Below are 20,582 nucleotides of genomic sequence, written 5' to 3'. Positions count from 1 at the left end.
TATCAATAAGGTTGTACTTATTACAAGTAAGCATGCTTTTGGGTCCTAGACTACTCGGACATAAGCACAATAGTAGCTACGCACGGACTCTCGTCACCTCGTGCATACGTAGCCCCCACAATTAGTGACACATATTCAATTAATTCACCTATGCGGATAATTCCCTCTTACAAGGTTAGAAAGGAGACTCACCTCGCTCCGAAGATCCATAACCGGCATTCCACACTCTTCCGAAGACTCGAATTGATTCACAATGCTCCAAAACTAGCCAATAATTATGCAAATCCATTAATATACATTCAATTACTCATTACAACCCAATTAATAACAATTCCTAACCCCGATCGAAAAGTTGACAAAATTGCCCTCGGGCCCACGTGCCCCGATTCCTAAATTTTTCGAAGATAAACTTTACCCATAACCTCATGAACTCAAATATATAATTTACTCTAATTTCATACCCAAAATTGTGGTCAAATTCCAAGAATATCGATTTTCTAAGTTTTCCCTCAAACCCGAAATTTCTACAAATTTCATGCTCAAATCCGTACATAATCAATGTATTTAACTCAAGATGGGTGGGGATAGCTTACCTTATCGTTGATGATGAAAATCCCCTCTTGAAACCCTCCAAGAATCGCCCAAGCCAAGAGAAAAATGAGAGAAAATGGCCAAATCCCTATTTTTAAAACACTCACTGCCTCCAGTCCTTTCGCACCTGCGGTCCCGCAGGTGCGGACCAATTGTCATTTCTGCGGGCTTCCCCAAGCCTTCAACTTTCGCATCTGCGCTCCTCCTTCTGCAGGTGCGGTCCCACATCTGCGGCAAAATGACCGCATCTGCGATCCCAACCTAGCCGTCCATTTCCGCTTCTGCGGCCCTAGTTTCGCATGTGCGGTTACACCAGCAACTTCATCCTTCTCCAAAATTCCATTTTCGATCTGTTAACCACTTGAAATCCACCCGAGGCCCCCCGGACCCCAACCAATCATACCAACTAGTCTCAAAACACACTACGGACTTGCTCGAGACCTCAAATCATATCAAACAACGCTAAAATCACGAATTGACCTCCAATCCAAGCCTTATGAACTTTAGAATTTCAAGCTTCTACTTTCGATGTTTAAACCTATCAAATCACGTCCGATTGACCTCAAATTTTGCACGCAAGTCATATTTGCCATTACGGACCTACTCCAACTTTCGGAATCATAATCCGACTCCGATATCAAAAAGTCAACTCTCGGTCAAACTTCTCAAAAACCTTAAAATTTCTATCTTTAGCCAAATGACTCCAAAATGACTACGGACCTCCGAATTCACATCCGATTGCGCTCCCTACTCCAGAATCACCATACGGAGCTACTCCATACTCAGAATCCCAAACAGACATCGATAACACTGAAATGCACTTCAACCCAAACTTATGAAATTTCTTCCAAAATGCTAACTTCCATAATAGGCGCCAAAACATTCTCGGGTCTTTCAAAACCCGATCCGGACATATGCCCAAGCCCAAAATCATCATACGAACCTGCTGGAACCTTTGAATCCCGATTCTGAGGTTGTTTACTCAAAAATCCAATCTTAGCTAATTCTTTCAACTTAAATCTTCCGAAATGAGAATTCTCTTTCCAAATCAACTTCAAACTTCCCGAAATTCAATTCCGACCGTGTGCTCAAGTCATAATACCTGAAGTGAAGCTGCTCATAGCCTCAAACTATTGAATGACGCGCTAGAGCTCAAAACGACCGGTCGGGTCATTACTCTCTCTCCCACTTAAACATAGCGCACTGCCGAGGGTCGAACGGCGCGAACCATAGATGTATCTATTACCCCGCTCGCGGATCATACATGTGATGCGGTCAAATATAAATAAACAATCACCCTGCTCGCAAATCATACATGCGACGCAGGTACACATAGAAACACATACTCAACAGTCAATCAAGACATTCATCAAGGAGACAATTATTCAAGGAGGTGTAAATTTTCCTTTTCTTACAAGTCATGAAAATGAAGTTTAACTCTTAGAAAATTATTTGCCACTTCAATATGATTTAAGCAATTTAAACTATCAATAAGGTTGTACTTATTACAAGTAAGCATGCTTTTGGGTCCTAGACTACCCGGACATAAGCATAATAGTAGCTACGCACGGACTCTCGTTACCTTGTGCGTACGTAACCCCCACAATTAGTAATACATATTCAATTAGTTCACATATGGGTACAATTCCCTCTTACAAGGTTAGAAAGGAGTCTCACCTAGCTCCAAAGATCCATACTCGGCATTCCACGCTCTTCCGAAGACTCGAATCGATGCACAATGCTCCAAAACTAGCCAATAATTATGCAAATCCATTAATATACATTCAATTACTCATTACAACCCGATTTATAACAATTCCTAACCCCGATCGAAAAGTTGACAAAATTGCCCTCGGGCCCACGTGCGCAAATTCCTAAAATTTTTGAAGATAAACTTTACCCATAACCTCACGAATGCAAATATATAATTTACTCTCAATTTCATACCCAAAATCGTGGTCAAATTCCAAGAATATCGATTTTTTAGGTTTTCCCTCAAACCCCAAGTTTCTACAAATTTCATGCTTAAATCCGTACATAATCAATGTATTTAACTCAAGATGGGTGGGGATAGCTTACCTTATCGTTGATGATGAAAACCCCTTCTTGAAACTCTCCAAGAATCGCCCAAGCCAAGAGAAAAATGAGAGAAAGTGGCCAAATCCCGATTTTTAAAACACTCACTGCCTCCAGTCCTTTCGCACCTGTGGTCTATTGACCGCTTCTGCGGTCCCGCAGGTGCGGACCAATTGTCGCTTATGCGGTATTCCCTCAAGCCTTCAATTTTCGCATCTTCGGTCCTCCTTCCGTAGGTGCGGTCCCGCATCTGCGGCAAAATGACCGCATCTGCGGTCCCAGCCTAGCCGTCTATTCCGCTTCTGCGGCATGAAGGCCGCTTCTGCGGCTCTGCACCTGCGGCCCTAGTTTTGCAGGTGCGGTTACACCAACAACCAGTAACTTCAGCCTTCTCCAAAATTCCATTTTCGATCCGTTAACCACCCGAGAATCCACCCGAGGCCCCCGGGACCCCAACCAACCATACCAACTAGTCCCAAAATACATTACGGACTTGCTCGAGGCCTCAAATCATATCAAACAACTTTAAAACCACGAATCGGCCTCCAATCCAAGCCTTATGAACTTTAGAATTTCAAACTTCTACTTTCGATGTTTAAACCTATCAAATCACGTTCGATTGACCTCAAATTTTGCACGCAAGTTGTATTTACCATTACGGACCTACTCCAACTTCCGGAATCGGAATCCGACTCCGATATCAAAAAGTCAAGTCTCGGTCAAACTTACAAAAACCTTAAAATTTCTATCTTTAGCCAAATGACTCCAAAATGACCTACAGACCTCCGAATTCACTTTCGATTGCGGTCCCTCCTCCAGAATTACCATACGGAACTACTCCCAGACTTGGAATCCCAAACGGACATCGATAACACTGAAATGCACTTCAACCCAAACTTATGAAATTTCTTCCAAAATGCTAACTTCCACAATAGGCGCCAAAACGTTCCTAGGTCTTCCAAAACCCGATCCAGACATACACCCAATTCCGAAATCATCATACGAACCTGATGGAACCTTCGAATTCCGATTCTGAGGTCGTTTACTCAAAAATCCAATCTTAGCTAATTCTTTCAACTTAAAGCTTCCGAAATGAGAATTCTCTTTCTAAATCAACTCCGAACTTCCCGGAATTCAATTCAGACCGTGCACACAAGTCATAGAGAGTGTTTGGCTAAGCTTATAAGCTGGTCAAACTGGCTTATAAGCACTTTTTGGCTTATCTACGCGTTTGGTAAAATTAAAAGTGCTTATAAGCCAAAAATAAGCCAAAAGCCATAAGTTGGTCTCCCCCAACTTATCAAATTCAATTTTTTAACAATTTCAAAAACTACCCCAAATTTTTGTATTTTATAAAAAAAACCACCATCTATTGCGATCCAACTAATCCACCATCTAGTTACTATCATTTTTTTTAATGATTAATCTTGTATTATTATTACAATTTGACGTATTATAGTAGCTAGTAATTGTGTTATTAGAAGTTGATATTAAACTGTCAGGTTATGATGTTAGAATAATATATTATGTAGTTCATTATAAAAAGTGATAATTTTTTGCCAAATTTATCTATGCTCAGGACTATGGTTTGTGATAATGAAAACGAACAACATCGATGAAGGTTCTACATATACAGCATTAATGCCACGCCCCATACCTGAAGAGGCGTGGCCGGCACCAGTGCCATACTCAGCCTGAGCATACCACTCTGTAACTATGAACACTGGAGAGGTAACCCTCAACTTAGGCCGATGAGGCCATATTTTGAATTATTTGAAAATAACATCTACAACCAGTAATGCCAAACTAAACATCTACATAGGGCTGGTAAATCTACAATATTGATATAAAAAATGTACATGACTCGTCTATAAGCCTCTAGGTATAACTGAATTGTATCATGGTCGAGACAGGGCCTCGACCTACCCATCAAACCTGTACATATAAAATGAACTCCAAGGTATAGACCTGGTAACTCCGAGGAAGTGGAGTTTACCAACCAAGTTGATGTTTGACTTTTTCTACTGGGAAGGTGTATCCATCTGTCTATCAGGACCTGCAAGTATGAAATACATCATCCCTAGCAAAAGGGACGTCAGTACTAAATAATGTACCGAGTATGTAAGGCAACAAAATAACTGAAAGCTAAAACTAAACTGATAATATAATAACTGAAGTAACTGGGAGTCAAAGATGATATGAAGATATGCTTACCTGTTGATACTAACTCAACTCTCTCAATATAGTAAGTAAAATAGTTGTCCAGTCCTATAAGGCGTGGTACATATAATTGCTTTGCCGTAGTAGGCTCGCTCATAGGCGCTTGGCCATACTAGGCTCTATATCTCGGCCATTCTGGGCTCACTCATAGGTGCTCGGCCATAGTAGGCTCGGTATATAACCTACCATATGATCGGATTTTACCCAATAGGGGCCCTGCCCACTGATTATAGCTTGGTAGTGGTGAAAATACTATAATACTGTATACATATAGACTCTCTGCTCTCTTGGTTGAAAGAAGACATTATTTAACTGAATAGAAAGTCCCAATAAGGGAGAATACTATAACTTATGAGACTAGGATATTGTGAATAAATTCAGGAATACGAACATCTCTTTATGTCTCATTATCAAATGCATGTAGGTATGAGATCATGTGTCACGACCCGAATTTTCCACCCTCAGGAGTCGTGATGGCGCCTACTAGTGAAAGCTAGGCAAGCCATATTTCCATTTATTTAACCTTTTATTTTAAACCTCTTAACAATTTTAAGTCAACATATCATAAACAACGGAAAATAATAATGTGGAAGAAGGAAATTTGACAATTTAAGCTAATACCAAAATGAATCCATAATGATAACCACCCAGAACTGGTGTCACAAACTCACGGACTATCTAGGAATACTACAAATAGGGTCCGAACAAAATAAATACATGTTTTTCTTTGAAATAGTAAAGAACAGAAGAAAACTGGATAGGGAGGGGATGTCAAGGCCTGCGGACGCCTGCTGGACTACCTCGGGTCTTCTGTTGGACTTAAGGCAACAACCAATAACTAAGATCCGTATGCTCCAGTACCAGGATCTGTACAAAAGAGTGCAATGTGTAGTATCAGCACAACCGACTCCTTGTGCTTGTAAGTGTCGAGCCTAACCTCGGTGAAGTAGTGACGAGGCTAGGACACAACAATTAACATAACCTGCAGTTAAACAGTACCTAGCAGAATAACAATAATAAAAGCAATTCAAAAGTAACGGGGGATGGGTAACATGCTATGGGGGGAAATACCAATGTAAAGAATCACAATAATAGTGGAATAAGACAATTAAGGTAATTGAACCGAAAACATCAAGGAATCAAAATGAATAGACAATAAGTGCACGACATCACCCTTCGTGCTTTTACTCTCAATCCTCACCAATGTAATCAAGTAATAAAAAAGTGCACGACATCACCTTTCGTGCTTTATCTCTCTCCTCACCATGTAAGTATTAGAAATGTGCACGACATCACCCTTCATGCTTTATCTCTCTTCCTCACCATATGCATCAATATCAATAAAAATGTACATGGCATCACCCTTCGTGTTTTATCACTCTTTCCTCACGATATGCATAAATATTAATGTGCATGACATCACCCTTCGTGCTTTATCTCTCTTTCCTCACCCAAACAATATCAACAACAACATCCCGACAAGGGAATCAATAATAAGAATAAACACATCCCGGCAGATCTGCAACTTTTCCTAAGTGTAAAAACATCCCCTGGCCAACCCGAAACTCACCCGAGCCCTCGGAGCTCCAAACCAAGCATGCAAACTAAACTAAAAATATCATACGGACTTACTCGTGCGATCAAATCACCAAAATAACGCCTCAAACTACGAGTTTAGCATTAAAATCAAAGAAAAATCTTCATAACTCTAAAGTTCAAATTTTAACAACCGAGGGTCCGATTCACGTCATATCAAGTCTGTTTCTTACCAAATTTTACAGGCTCAACCTAAATACCATATAAGACCTGTAACGGGCTTCGGAACCAAAATACGGGCATGATACCATCAATTTCAAATACATTTAAATTTCCAAAAACTCTTAAAATTTCAATTAAACAATTTTCTTCAAAAATTCATTTCTCGGGCATAGGAGCTCGGAATTCGATTCTGGCATACGACAGAGTCCCATATTTTTCTACAGACCCTTTAGGACCGTCAAGTCATGGGTCCGGATCCATTTACCCAAAATGTTGACCGAAGTCAACTTAAATTCAATTTTAAAGGCATAATTGGCATTATTATCAAATTTTCACATAAAAGCGTTCTGAACATATGCCCAGACCGCGAACGCAAATCGAGGTGAGATAAAAGGAGTTTTTTTAAGACATCGAAACACAGAATAAACTCAAAAATCAAGTGATAACCTTTTAAATCATCACATCCTCCACCACTAAAACAACATTCGTCCTCGAACAGACATAGAAAAGAAGTACCTAAGTCGGGGAAAAGATAGGGATATCGGCTCCGCATATCGGACTCAGACTCCCAGGTAGCTGCCTCGGTAGGCTGAACCCTCCACTAAACACGAACTGAAGGGAACTTCTTCGATCTCAACTAACGAATCTGCCGGTCTAGAATAGCCACCGGCTCCTTCTCATAGGTCAAGTCCTTGTCCAACTGGACAGTGCTGAAATCTAACACGTGGGATGGATCGTCGTGATACTTCTGAAGCATAGATACAAGAAACACTGGGTGCACAACTGATAAACTTTGCAACAACGCAAGTCTGTAAGCCATCTCTCCCACTCGATCAAGAATCTCAAAAGGACCAATGAACCTAGGGCTGAGCTTGCCCTTCTTCCCAAATCTCACCACGCCCTTCAAGGGCGACACCCGGAGCAACACTCGCTCTCCGACCATGAATGCCACATCATGAAGTCGGCATAACTCTTCTGCCTGGACTGAGCGGTACGAAGCCTATCCTAAATGATCTTCACCTTGTCCAAGGCATCCTGTACTAAATCCGTACCCAACAATTGAGCCTCTCCCGGCTCAAACCATCCAACCGGCGACCGACATCGCCTACCATATAAAGCCTCATAGTGATCCATCTGGATGCACTACTGGTAACTGTTGTTATAAGCGAACTCCGCTAAAGGCAAGAACTGATCCCACTAGCCTCTAAAGTCAATGACACATGCTCGGAGCATATCCTCCAAAATCTGAATAGTACGCTTGAACTACATCCGTCTGAGGATAAAATGATGTGCTCAACTTGACCCGTGTACACAACTCACGTTGTACTGCCCTCCAGAAATGCGAGGTAAACTGTGTACCTCGATCAGAAATGATAGACACGGGCACACCATGAAGACGAACAATCTCCCAAATATAGATCTTAGCTAACCCCTCAGAAGAATAGGAGACTGCCACAGAAATAAAATGTGCTGACTTGGTCAGCCTATCAATAATAACCCATACGACATCGAACTTCCTCTGAGTCTGTGAGAGTCTAATAATGAAGTCCATAGTAATCTTCTCCCACTTCCACTCAGGAATCTCAATTTTCTGAAACAAACCACCAGGTCTCCGATGCTCGTACTTTACCTGTTGACAATTCAAACACCGAGCTACATAGGCAACAATGTCCTTATTTATCTTCCTCCACCAATAATGCTGCCGCAAATCCTGGTACATCTTAGCGGCACCCAGATGAAAAGAATACCAAGAACTATGGGCCTCCTCTAGAATCAACTCCCGAAGCCCATCCACATTAGGCAAACAAATACGACCCTGCATCCTCAAAACTCCATCATCTCTAAATATAACCTGCTTGGAACCTTCGTGTTGCATTGTGTCTCTGAGGACAAGCAAATGAGGGTCATCATACTGCCGATATCGGATACGCTCAAATAATGAAGAACGAGCGACTGTGCAAGCTAGAACACGGCTGAGCTCAGAAACATCCAACCTCACGAACTAATTGGCTAAAGCCTGAACATCCAAAGCAAGGGGCCTCTCACCGACCAGAATATAAGCAAGACTGCCCATACTAGCTGACTTCCTACTCAAAGCATCGGTCATTACATTGGCCTTCCCCGAATGATACAAGATGGTGATATCATAGTCTTTCAACAGTTCCAACCACCTCCTCTTCCTCAAATTTAGCTCCTTCTACTTGAACAAGTATTGCAAATTCTTGTGATCCGTGAACACCTCATACGACACACCATATAAATAATGCCTTCAAATCTTCAGTGCATGAACAATGGCTGCTAACTCCAAATCTTGAACTGGATAATTCTTATCGTGGATCTTTAACTACCGCAAAGCATATGCAATAACCTTGTCATTTTGCATCAACACCACACCAAGTCCAATACGCGATGTATCACAATACACTGTATATGACCCTGAACCTGTGGGTAATACCAACACCGGCACCGTAGTTAAAGTTGTCTTGAGCTTCTGAAAGCTCGCCTCACACTCGTCTGATCACCTGAACTGGGCACCCTTCTAGGTCAACCTGATCATCGGTGTTGCAATAGATGAAAACCTCTCCAAAAACTGACGATAATAGCCCGCCAAACCCAAGAAACTCTAAATATCTGTAGCTGATGCAGTTCTAGGCCAGTCGTTGACTGCCTCTATCTTATTTAGATCTACCTGGATCATGACCCAAGAATGCAACCGAACTCAACCAAAATTCACACTTCGAAAACTTAGCATACAGCTGACTATCCCTCAAAGTCTGAAGAACGACTCGAAGATGCTTCTCGTGCTCCTCCCCGCTGCGGGAATAAATCAAAATATCATCAATGAAGACAATCACAAAGGAATCCAAATAAGGCTTGAACACACGGTTCATCAAATCCATGAAAGATGCTGCGGCATTTGTCAACCCGAATGACACCACTAAAAACTCATAATCCCCGTACCGAGTGCAAAAAGTTGTCTTAGGGACATCGGATGCCCTTATTCTCAACTAATGGTACCCAGATCTCAAATCAATCTTCAAAAATACCTTGGCACCCTGAAGCTGGTCAAACAAATCATCGATCCTTGGCAATGGATACTTGTTCTTGATGGTGACTTTGTTCAACTGTCGATAATCTATACACATCCTCATCGACCCATCATTCTTCTTAACAAACAACAATGGCTCACCCCAAGGCGAGACACTCGATCTAATAAAGCCTTTATCCAGCAAGTCCTACAATTGTTCTTTCAATTATAGTGGGGCCATACGATATGGTGGGATAGAAATGGGCTGAGTGCCCAGAGCCAAATCAATGTAAAAGTCAATATCCCTGTCGGGTGGCATCCCCGGCAGGTCTGAAGGAAATACCTCCGGAAACTCACGAACAATGGGCACAGAATCCATAGAAGGAACCTCAGCACTAGAATCACGAACATACACCAAATAGGCCAAACATCCCTTATCAACCATACGCCGAGCCTTCATATATGAGATAACCTTACTGGTAGAATAACCATGGGTCCTCTCCACTCCAAATGAGGCAACCTCGGTAATGCTAAGGTCACGGTCCTGGCATGACAATCCAATATAGCATGATATGGGTATAACCAATCCATCCCTAGAATGACATCGAAATCCACCATGTCGAGAAGTAAGAGATCCACAAGGGTCTCAAGACCCCCAATAATGACCACGCAAGTACGATAAACACGATCTTCCATAGTAGAATCACCCATCGGTGTAGACACATATAGAGGAGCACTCAAAGAATCGCAAGGCATAACCAGATAAGGGGAAAAATAAGATGATACATAAGAATATGTGGACCCTGGATCAAACAGAACTGAAGAATCTCTATTGCAAACTAAAACCGTACCTGTGATAACTGCATCGGATGCCTCAGCCTCAGGTCTGGCTGGAATAGCATAACATCAGGGCTAGGCCCCACCACTCTGAACTACATCCCAAGGATGGCCTCCTCTTAGCTGGCCTCCACCTCTAGCTGCCTGACCTCCACCTCTAACGGCCTGACCTCCACCTCTAACACCTCGACCCCAACATCTAGCTATCTGTGCGGACAGTGGAACACCCGGTGCTGGAACCATAACACGAGAACCCTGGTGCTGAGAATTGCTCGAGGCTCGAGGGAAAAACCTAGCAATATGCCTCGTATCACCACAAGTATAGCAAGACTTGGGTTGCTGAGACTGCTGACCCTGAAACTGACCCTGACGGCCTGGATAACCACCCTGAAAACTCTGGAGTAGAGGTGCACTTATAGGAGCTAGTGGTGCACTGTAGGACAAAGAATCAGAATACTGCATATAAGAACCACGACCACCCGAAGCACCATGAGAAACCTGAAGTGTTGACTGAAAGGGCCTAGGAGGATGGCCTCTACCAAAAGAATCCCTGCCTCCAAACGAGGCACCACTAAATCTGCCTGAATGACAAGGCCTCTTATCAGACCCCTGACCGCTCCTCTGAGCTAAAATCATCTCGACCCGCCTGGCCATATTGACCGCATCTTGAAAAGAAATCTTGCTACCTGTCTCCTTAGCCATCTACAGTCTAATAGGCTGAGTGAGTCCATCAATAAACCTCCTCACCCTCTCTCTCTCGGTGGGGAGTATCAGAAGAGTATGACGAGCCAAATCAATAAATCTTGTCTCATACAGGGTGACAGTCATAGAACCCTGCTGGAAACGCTCGAACCGCCTACGATACTTCTCTCTCTATGTGACGGGAAGAAACTTCTTGAGAAATAGTTGCGAAAACTGGTCCTAAGTTAGAGTTGGTGATCCAACAGGGCTGGCCAAACAATAATCTCTCCACCATTTCTTGGCAGAACCTGATAGACGGAAAGCAGCAAAGTCGACCCTATTGGTCTCCACTATCCCCATATTCCGAAGAACCTCATGACAGTTGTCTAAGTAATCTCGGGGATCCTCTGAAGATGTACCACCATAAGTAGTAGTAAACAGCTTGGTGAACCTGTCCAACCTCCACAAAGCATCAACAGACATAACTGCTCACTCACCGGTCTGAGCTACTACACCCGGCTGAACTGCTCCAACTAGTTGAGCTGTTGGAGTCTGAAACTGGGGAGACATCTGCTCCGGAGTGCGGGTAACGGGAGTCTGTGCTCCTCCCCCAGCCTAAGAGACGGCTGGTGCTACAGGAAGTAAGTCAGCCTGAGTGACACTCTCCATAAGGCCCACTAGACGAAACAGAGCATCCTGAAGTACTAGGGTAGCAATGAACCCCTCTAGGACCTGAGCTGGGCCCACCAGAACCGTCAAGATCGGAACCTCATCATTAAACTCAACCTGAGGCTCTACCGCTGGTGCTGCTGCTCTGGGCTGAGCTCTTCCCCTGCCTCAGCCTCTAGCACGGCCTCGCCCTCTTATGTTGGGGGCTCGGGCTGCTGATCGGTGGATGAAGAAGCACGTGTTCTCGCCATCTACGAAAGATTAGAATTAAGAAACACAAATCGCACGACATAGAAGAATAGAAGTGAAATTGTTCCTAACTCTGTAGCCTCTAGGGGATAAGCATAAACGTCTCTGTACCGATCTCTCAGACTCTACCTAGCTTATTCGTGAATTGTTAGACCTAAGCAACCTAGAGCTCTGATACCAACTTGTCACGACCCGAATTTTCCACCCTCGAGAGTGGTGATGGTGCCTACTAGTGAAAGCTTGGTAAGCCAACTATTCTGATTTATTTACCCTTTTTATTTTAAACCACTTAACAATTTTAAGTCAATATATCATAAACAACGAAAAATAATAATGGGGAAGAAGGAAATTTAACAATTTAAGATAATACCAAAATGAATCCATAAACATAACCACCCAGAACTGGTGTCACAAACTCACGGACTATCTAGGAATACTACAAATAAGGTCCGAACAAAATAAATACATGTTTGTCTCTAAAATAGTAAAGAATAGAAGAAAACTAGATAGGGAGGGAATGACAAGGCTTGCGGGCGCCTGCAGGACTACGTCAGGTCTCCTGATGGACTGAAGGAAGCAACCCCTAGCTAAGATTTGTATGCTCCAATACCGGGATCTGCACAAAAGAGTGCAGAGTATAGTATCAGCACAACCGACCCCATGTGTTAGTAAGTGTCGAGCCTAACCTCGGCAAAGTAGTGACGAGGTTAGGACACAACAATTAACATAACATGCAGTTAAACAGTACCTAGCTGAATAACAATAATAGAAACAATTCAAAAGTAACAGGGGATAGGTAACATGCTATGGGGGAAAATACCAACGTATAGAATCACAGTAATAGTGGAATAAGACAATTAAGGTAATTGAACCGAAAATAGCAAGGAATAAAAATGAACAGGCAATAAGTGCATGGCATCACCCTTCGTGCTTTTACTCTCAATCCTCACCAATGAAATCAAGTAATGAAAATGTGCACGGCATCACCCTTCGTGTTTTATCTCTCTTCCTCACCATGTAAATATTAGAAATGTGCACGGCATCACCCTTCGTGCTTTATCTCTCTTTCTCACCATATGCATCAATATCAATAAAAATGTACATGGCATCACCCTTCATGCTTTATCTCTCTTTCCTCACCCAAACAATAGCAACAACAACATTCCGGCAAGGGAATCAACAACAAGAACAAACACATCCTGGCAAGGGAATCAACAGTAAGAAATAAGTACGTCCCGGCAAGGGAATCAGCTATAACCAAACTTGTACCATCATTTAACTTCACGAACAAACCCTCGACTGGAGCCAATGCTCAACAATAAACAAATACCACAAGATAATCATAGGTCTTGCTCAATACGGAGAATCAACAATTTAGGCAATTGTAGTACTTATTAAGAAACACAACGATTACAATTTAAGACTTACGGGCATGCTTGACACCGGTGTATAGATACTCGTTACCACATCTATACGTCGTACACTACACTATCACATAGAAAATAAAGCACAATACATATTCCCTCAAGTTAAGGTTAGACCAAACACTTACCTCAAACTTCCACGGCCAACTCAAGCCTCAAACACTGCTTTTCCTTTAGAATTTGCCTCCAATACAATTGTATCTAGCCTAAATTAATTTAACAACATCAATAAATGCTAATGAATTCATACTCAATGCTTAATTATAGGTTTTCTGTCATTTTTTTCAAAAAGTCAAAAATCGACCCCGGGTCCGCTTGGTCAAAACTCGAGGTTCGGACCAAAACCCGATCACCCATTCACCCATGAGCCCGAATACGCAATTAGTTTCGAAATCTGACCCCAAAATGAGGTCAAAATTCTAATTAATCAAAAAGTCCTAACTCTACCCAATTTTCTAATTTCTACCATGAAGATTCTTGATTTTTGATTAAAAAGTGATGAAAATAGTTGGGTAATTGAAAGAGTAAGGTTTAGAATTGATTATCAACACTTTGGGGATGAATTTGTGTGAAGGAATTCGCCTCTAGGTCTTGGGAGTTCGAAAATATGGAGTAAATGGGTTCTGCCCGTTTTTGCTACTGTTTTTAAAAGACTGGGCAGGCCTTCATAGCGTTCGCGATGGGCCTGCCGCGTTCACGAAGAGCTGTCGGTTGAGGACTTACGCGATCGCAAGTTCTCCTACGCGTTCGCGAAGGCTTGGCCCCCCTGACCTTCGCGTTCGTGGACCTGTGTACGCGTTCGTATAGAAGAACGACAAATTCCCATCCCACCTCCAATTTACCATACGCGTTCGCGTGCAACAGGTCGCGTTCGCGTAGAGCAGCCCTCCCAGTGCTCCGCGTTCGCGATCCAGGTTACGCGTTCACGTAGAACAAATCCACCCCAGTCCCAATTTCCCTTTCGCGATTGCGAGAGTTACTACGCGATCGCGATGCACAAAAGGTTTGTGCACCAGAAGCGCCAAATCTGTAACTTTTCCTAAGTGTAAAAATATCCCCTGGCCTATCCGAAATTCACCCGAGCCCTCGGAGCTCCAAACCAAGCATGTACACTAACTTAAAAATATCATACGGATTTATTCGTGCGATCAAATTGCCAAAATAACGTCTCGAACTATGAGTTCAGCATCAAAATTAAAGAAAAATCTCCATAACTCTAAAGTTCAAATTTTAACAATCGAGGGTCTGATTCACGTCATATCAAGTCCATTTCTTACCAAATATTACAGGCTCAACCTAAATACCATATAAGACCTTACAGGGCTCCGGAACCAAAATACGGGCCTGATACCATGAATTTCAAATACATTTAAATTTCCAAAAACTCTTAAAATTTTAGTTAAACAATTTTTTTTAAAAATTCATTTCTCGGGCTTGGGACCTTCAAATTCGATTCCGGGCATACACCCGAGTCCCATATTTTTCTAGGGACCCTCCGGGACCGTCAAGTCAAGGGTCCGGGTCCGTTTACCCAAAATATTGACCGAAGTCAACTTAAATTTAATTTTAAAGGCATAATTGGCATTTTATCAAATTTTTACATAAAAGCATTCCGGACATGCCCCCGGACCGCACACGCAAATCGATGTGAGATAAAAAAAGGTGTTTTTAAGGCCTTGAAATATAGAATAGACTCGAAAATCAAGTGATGACCTTTTGGGTCATCACATCATGCCAAAATGAAGGAAAGGTTTAGCCTTAACATACCTTAATCTCTTTGAGTCCTTAATAGCTTCCAATAAAATCTTCAAACAACTCAACTCAGTCTACCATAGCATAAGGAGATTCAAAATCAGTGTTGAGTAAAGACTAAGTCTGTAACTTAAGCTAGTAGCTCGTTTATGTAAATTTGGGCAGCATCTCCCCTGTAACAAGAGCCTTCTCCAATACTATATACCAACCGCCCAACAATACCAAATCAATCTACACAACAACAAGTACACAAACGTCACACACAAAACTGCTATTTAACACGACGAACGGCAAGCTTGGATTGGAACTAAACCCCAACTCTTTTTCCCAGCTCCCCTATACTTACAATACCATACTTAAAACACCATAAATAGTTCCAGCATATAATTAAATATATTGACATGACATTCCAACCTTATATCCATTATAAAAGTAACATCAAACAGCCCCACAAGATAAGACAATGACATGAACAACTTCTAGGTATTATTTAGTTGCTTCTTCTCCTATTTACAACATCATCAACATACTCAACATATTGACAAGAATAACAACAGCAAGAACATTATAACCAAGCTATTTCCCATGATTTCCAATCATGTGAAGTCATATACACAACTCCAATAAGAGACAACAATTTCTTATACAACTTCAAGTACTATCTTGTAATTCTTCATCCAAATAACTTAACCAACACATAGATAAGATTAATCCCAATAAATAGGGTTTTATACATACCTTAAATAATCTAGAAAAAAATTCGCACCAAAGCTTCCCTTAGCTTACAAGCACCCTTAATCACAGCACAACAACATAGAGACTTTCTTCTTCACTTAGGTTAAATTTTGAGGTTAGGTTTAGGTAAGACACCTATGGTTTCGACTTGGAACCCTTGAGAACTATTAGAGAGGTGTTGAGAGAGTTTGGGAACTGTTCTTGGTCAAAAATGACCAAAAATAAGCCGTCCAAGCCCCTTAAAATGTTCAAGGGTCGTCCTCCGCCTAAGTGGGTCCCATTGGGAGTTGCTTGTGCGGTCTCGCGAAAATGAGAATATATCTCTACTCCGATGTCGTATTGATGAACAGTTTAATGCATTAGAAATTAGACTCATAGATATTCAATTTGGTAGGTGGATCATCCCATAATTCCAAATATATTGGCAGAAAAGCTCAGCTACATTTGACCTAATTTTCAGTACTTTTATGAATGTAACTTGTGATGACCTTTTCCAACTTTTGTTCCACAACTCGCTTGACTTCAAAACATAACACACGATATCTTACGACTAAAATTACCCATAACATAATCTCCTTATAATGTTAAGCAACCTAGTCTCACCCCAAAAGTACATGTTATAACACTCCCAACTTGTCGACTTTCGACGAAACGTATTTTCTTCAATTCGTTTAGCTTCTAAGCCTTCAAACTCTCTTGGTACTTGATATTAATGATTTTAAATATTTGTAATATCCACTTGAACATGATTAACTAACTTTATAAACTTTTCAAAGATGATTTCGTTTCTGAGCTTACATCAATTGAATTACGGCGTACTCTTGCGTACGAAAACATGAGGTTAACAATTAGCAAGTTTGTTTGTTTAGTATGTTCACGTTTCATGTTTTTTCGGAAAAAAACAAGTGAAATATCATGTATAAACAGATTTTCATCTTCAAACCAACCTTCACCAAAATTAAAATTTTAAAACAAATTTAAGAATTTATGACCAAATGGTAGCTTATTCTAGAGCTCGAATTAAACCTGAACAACTACCAATGAGATTACAATTACAATTGTATCTAAGTTAAAAAGGACGGCATGACTAGTACTTACAAGTAAAAAAGAAAATGAAAACGAGGACTAGATTAGCAGAATCTAGTAGGTATAATATACACGGACATGACTGATGGCTTTCTTCTGTCAAAATACAAAAGTTGAAAAGATTACATCATATAGTCACATAAACCATGTGAATTGTAATTGAAATTCAAGGCGTGTGGGTGTTTCCTTTTGTATAAAGGACCATTATTTGTGACTTTTGATTACGCGATTTTGGACTTTCTTCTCATGGTTGAAGTCATGTGTGCTTTTCATTTTTCACTACTATTACATACAAGAGTAAGAAATGGCTATAATTTAAGGATGCATTTGCTATGAAGAGAGATGTTTTTTTTTTGTAATAAAGAAAAAATTCATCTCAAAAATCGTATGAACAATCATCCTTTAATTAGTGTTTAGTTGAGCATACATATATGTGACATGGTAATCATGTTAGGTATAAAATACAATACGAAGATAGTATTTTGATTATGCTTTCTAGCTAGTTAGTATTAATGGTTAATGTTAGACCAAAAATATAGATTTTGGTTCAACTAATTAAATTTATATAAATGAAGGTTAATCTTAGCTAACAATAATATCTCAAAGATGGACTTGTCAAAAGTGCAATAAATATTATGTAGGTATATTTGGATAACGGCGGCAACATACAATCAATATTCCATAAATCAAAGGCAATAATGTAGCATTCAATATCAATGAATAGCAATAAATGACATTTAAGTAAATAGAATGAATGAGTCACTCAAGAAAAGATGAAATCGGTGAATGTTCTTTCTCACAATGATGAGTAATGGGCAATCCGTTGAATATCTGAGTTATTCTCGGATGTAGTGGAAAAGTGTAGACAAAGATCTTAGTAAAAAGGTGATGTTTGTATGCTTGCAAAGAAATCTGATTCTCTCTTTCTCTCTAAAGTCAAAGTGTATTTTTACAAATGAATATCACATGTCCCCTATCATTGTATCTCTTTCTATTTATAGGCAACATGTTCCTAAAAACCCTAACAGTATAAGTGCAAAGAATATACAGTAGAATATTCTCTTTTGTGTGCTACCTTAAAACTAGCCGTTATAACTCTGTTAAGGATGCTCGACCTCGGCCTCGATGACAACTCCTCGACTTCAGTCTTGTATTGGTCAAAATCTGACCACCATGACCAGGTTGCCTACGACCCCCTTTTCAGCAATCGGGTAGTGAAAGTCAACAGAGTCCTCTCCATTTCTCCTCCGAGATACCCGACAAATCGAAAAGAGTAACGCCTAAAGCTACGACCAGAATGCACCATTGACCAAAACGCGTCAAGTCACATTGAAGGTAAAGGGATTTTGACTATATATAGCCAAGGAAGGCTTTCGATAGAGTCTAGGGGGGATTCCCTCAGAAGGGAAATCAAAAGAAAAGCTACACTCTTATATCTTAAGAGAAAAAGAAAAACAATTGTAATTCTCTCCTCTCATCGAGTGATGATAAATTTTAATAAGATTATCGATATTTCCTTTGTCACTTATGCAATCATCATTACTAAATCCTTCGATCTGGATTAGCTAAGTTTGACTAGGATTTACCCCTTCATCTTTGAATGATTTATTCAAAAACCATTCAATATCTTTTGAGTCAAACAATTTGGCGCAGTCTGTGGGGATTTCCTAGTGAAAACTCCTAATCTTTCCCAGATCAAAGCTGAAGAACACAATCATTCACCGAAAGAAACACGAAGGGAGAATCTAACTCACGCGAGACATGGGAACAGAGCGTTAAGGGAAGGAGAGCCGAGCGAATTTACGAAACCCGGAATTCCTCACCCCATCAACTGCAAATATCTTAAACAGGGCAAACAGTGCTACAATCAGGCTCTCCCCCACCAAACCACTGGACGAGAGTGAAGAACATCTCACCTCTCACACTTCGTCAGGGCAAGCACATAAGATCTGCGTGGATGAACGTACGCAAAGACATCTAGATTAAAGATTAAAAACTACTTCGACGTAGCCGAAACTCGCCCTGCCGGCAACATCTCCGATCTGAACGGCCGGAATCAGACAAGAAAACCACAATGCGCGCATAGCGCGAGCTTGCGCGAAATGTTTATGCCTCGTGTCCACCGGCGTTGAACCATCTGGTGCTAGCAATACCAAACAAAGTAGGACTCCCATGGAAGATCTCCAACTCTCCAGAACCTAGGAACGACGACGGGCTGCTATTTCGATAAGTTCGAAATAACACCCTTTAAGGTCAAGGGCCTTCGCCATCAAATAAAAGAGAGGTTCGACCTCGCTCAAACAATGACGGGGTGGTATTTCGATAAGTTCAAAATAACACCCTTTAAGGCCAAGAGCCTTCGACATCAAACGAAAGAAAGGTTCGACCTCGCTTGAACAACGGCAGGCTGCTATTTCGATAAGTTCGAAATAACACCATTTAAGGCCAACGACCTTCACCATCAAATAAAAGAGAGGTTTGACCTCGCTCAAACAACGACGGGCTGCTATTTCGATAAGTTAGAAATAATACCCTTTAAGGCCAAGGGCCTTCGCCATCAAACAAAAGAGAGGTTCGACCTCGCTTGAACAACGACGGGCGGCTATTTTGATAAGTTCGAAATAACACCCTTTAAGGCCAAGGGTCTTCGCCATCAAATAAAAGAGAGGTTCGACCTCACTTGAACAACGACGGACTGCTATTTCGATAAGTTCGAAATAACGCCCTTTAAGGGCCTTCGCCATCAAATAAAAGAGAGGTTCGACCTCGCTCGAACAACGATGGGCTGCTATTTCGATAAGTTCGAAATAACACCCTTTAAGGCCAATGGCCTTCGCCATCAAATAAAAGAGGGGTGCGACCTCACTCGAACAACAACGGGCTGCTATTTTGATAAGTTCGAAATAATACCCTTTAAGGCCAAGGGCCTTCGCCATCAAATAAAATAGAGGTTCGAGCTCACTCGAACAACGACGGGCTACTATTTTGATAACTTCAAAATAACATCATTTAAGGTCAAGGTCCTTCGCAATCAAATAAAAGAGAGGTTCGACCTCGCTTGAACAACAACGAGCTGCTATTTTGATAAGTTCGAAATAACACCCTTTAAGGCCAAAGGCCTTTGCCATCAAATAAAAGAGAGGTTCGACCTCGCTCGAACAACGACGGGCTGTTATTTCGATAAGTTCGAAATAACACCCTTTAAGGCCAATGGCCTTCGCCATCAAATAAAAGAGAGGTTTGACCTCGCTCGAACAACGACGGGCTGCTATTTCGATAAGTTCGAAATAATACCCTTTAAGGCCAAGGGCCTTCGCCATCAAATAAAAGAGAGGTTTGACCTCGCTCGAACAACGACGAGCTATTATTTCGATAAGTTCGAAATAACACCCTTTAAGGCCAAGGTCCTTCGCCATCAAATAAAAGAGAGGTTCGACCTCACTCGAACAACGACGGGATACTATTTCGATAAGTTC

This window comes from Nicotiana tabacum, chromosome 3, assembly GCF_000715075.1.
Source record: "Nicotiana tabacum cultivar K326 chromosome 3, ASM71507v2, whole genome shotgun sequence".
In the NCBI taxonomy this organism is placed as follows: domain Eukaryota; kingdom Viridiplantae; phylum Streptophyta; class Magnoliopsida; order Solanales; family Solanaceae; genus Nicotiana; species Nicotiana tabacum.
The sequence above is the reverse complement of the archived record's forward strand: the minus strand, read 5'-3'. Positions refer to the sequence as shown.